The following is a 2778-nucleotide window of genomic DNA, read 5'->3' as shown; positions in this document are numbered from 1 at the left end:
AAATTTACTCAGGATCCTATCCTGTCCAGCTTTCCAGCACTGATGCAGCCATGCCAATGAGGTGTGTGCTGCATCCGGTAGTGGTGGTGGGGGCGTTCATGGAGGTTTCCTCAAGGTAAGGGAACTTGCCTATGGACTGCATTACAGCTGCATCTGTGCTGGAATTCGGGTAGGACTGGGCCTTCAGACTCCAGTAAGTTCCTTGCACCACACTATTAATCTGTTCATTTTTTTTCAAACACAGCACTAACTATTACAACCCAATCCTATCATTGGGCTGCACTGCTGGCACTCATGTTCCATCAGTGCTGCCTGACTTGGTTGGCAACCTTCAGTCGCGAAAGACTATGGTATAAGCCTACAGCACCCGGTATTCCCAGGCGGTCTCCCATCCAAGTACTAACCAGGCCTGACCTTGCTTAGCTTCCGAGATCAAACCAGATCGGGCATCTGCAGGGTAACAGTTGCTGCCTGACTTATGGCATCACAAAACTTATGACTGTATAGTACATGACCAGGCTGCTGCTAGACATGATGAACAGTGCTAGCTGTGCCGAAGCAGCTCCAGGTGCTGGTAAGTCAGCGGTGGGTGCAGACCATGGATGAGGAAGGGGTGGGAGAACTGGGGGTATTTCTGGGAGAGGAGAGGGGAGGAACCCAGGGAGATGGGAGGGGTGAATCCAACTTCAATAGTGCATGTCAGATCTTATCCCCTCTTTGTTAACACCACCCCTCTACTCTTCTAGGACATACACCACAAAAATATGTGGTATATGTCCATGGAGAACCATTGCCAGTTGGGCAGCCTACCAAGAAGCAGGTGCAAAAAGTTTTCACTTTCCTCCTCCAGATTGTCCTATTGTCCCCCTCCACCATAGGATGCAGTGCCTTTTGGTGCCACTACATTGGGACTGGTTGGTTGGCAACCTTCAGTCTCAAAAGACTATGGTATAAGCCTACAGCACCCAGTATTCCCAGGCAGTCTCCCATCTAAGTACTCACCAGGCCTGACCCTGCTTCCAAGATCAAGCATGTGCAGGGTAACAGTTGCTGGTAGGTGGTAAGTTATAACATCAGGCTGTTAGTATCACTTAGAGCCCAACCCTATCCTTCTCTGCTCTCGCTGAAGTGTGTCTGTGCCAAAAACAAGTGGGCTATATCCAGTGGGAAGGTGGCAAGGAGGCTTTGGGGAATTCTTTCACCTTACCCTTCTGTAAAGGTCACAATGGGTCTCCTTGGACTTGTGCCAGCTATAGAGCTGGCTGACAAAGGAGGTGAGGAAGCTTGGAAAATGGAACATCAGGTAGAATACAACAAGAGTCCCACTGGATCTATCAGACCCAGGAGAGGTCTGTCAGAACCCCCAAAGATCTATCAGGTCCAATCTTCTATTTCCCATTGTGGCCTCTAAGATACCTCTGGCAACTCAACAGGCAGGGCCATTGCCTTTTTCTAACAACTAGTATCTAGTAGTATACAACTTCTGAAGATTGTCCACATAGTCATTGTATCTCATCAAATTATAGTCAGTTCTTATTATCCACTAGGGCAGTGGTTTCCAAACATCTTAGCACTGGGACCCCCTTTTTTAAATGACGCTCTATCAGGACCCAGCTAGTTTTACCAGACTTTAAAAATAGGTGATCTACAAACAAACAAACAAACAAACAAACAAACAAACAAACAAACAAACAAACAAACAAACAAACAAACAAACAAACAAACAAACAAACTATTATAAGTAATAATAACCCTCAAACATTTTTCTTCCTATATTTACACATGCTTGCAAACTGCAGGACTCGGCTGTTTGCAGAGCAATTAGCAGCTGTCTGATTTTTTAATAGCTGCAGGGCTTGAGGCAATTCGTTATCTGATCTTTCCATCACGCTTTGGCTATCCAAAAATCAGCTCCCTGACCCACAGTTTGGGAACCACTGCACTAGGGTTCGGTTCCTGGAAAACCTAGTGGATGGCGAATTTACAAATAACAAACCATTGATCCTATGGAGTTAGGTACAAGGGGTACCCTAGGGGGGGAAGGGGTATCATCAGAAGAATCCTGCAGAGGCCCTCAGGAAGCCAGAAGAGTGCTATAGGAAGTGCCAAAATATCTCGGGACGCTGCTGAGACCTTCCAGAGGCTGAAGGAACATTCCGAATGGCAGCCACAACCAGGGCAGATGACCTTTAAAATGACCAGCACCAGCTCCTTCCGGTCATTTTATAGGGGTCCGCACTGATTGCAGGTGCCATTTTGAAGGACACTGCAGCCTAATGAGAACAGAGGCGCAGATAACCAAAGAAGGTTGCAATTCTGCCCATCATAGATAAGTGAATTTGCAGATTGCGAATTCACATATCAAGAGAACTGACTGTTAATTTTAGAGAAAGTATTTCATAGAATGATTTATCTTTAGTTCCCCCTCCCCGCTTTGGTTGATAAAGTTTTTCAGACTCTCATTTCATGACCAAATGCCCCCAATGTGTTTTCTCTTACTGAACATACTAGCCTGTTGACTGCCCTTCTCATGCTAGCGATTGATATTTAAATTCTCATAATTATGAAATAAGAACATTAAGAGCCCAATTAACAACTGCCAGTTTTTCTTTCACTCTTGGCATTCATCTTCTCTCATTCTTATCTTAGGCAATTCACTTTATGTTGACCAGGATATAACAGTGAGGAAATTAGTATTTTATCTACACTAGTTGGGGAGCAGAAGCGGCCATAAGTAGCATTTGCAAGTGATTGGACACTGAAGTCTATTTAACAGTG

General features: G+C 45.2%; 1 pseudogene; it reads right to left on the bottom strand.

The window, feature by feature from the left end:
* Positions 1-355: 355 nt before the first annotated feature.
* Positions 356-472, bottom strand: LOC136646751 (5S ribosomal RNA; annotated as a pseudogene).
* Positions 473-2778: the final 2306 nt, after the last annotated feature.

This window comes from Tiliqua scincoides, chromosome 3 (genome assembly GCF_035046505.1).
Source record: "Tiliqua scincoides isolate rTilSci1 chromosome 3, rTilSci1.hap2, whole genome shotgun sequence".
Taxonomy (NCBI): Eukaryota; Metazoa; Chordata; class Lepidosauria; order Squamata; family Scincidae; genus Tiliqua; species Tiliqua scincoides.
The sequence above is the reverse complement of the archived record's forward strand: the minus strand, read 5'-3'. Positions and strand labels throughout refer to the sequence as shown.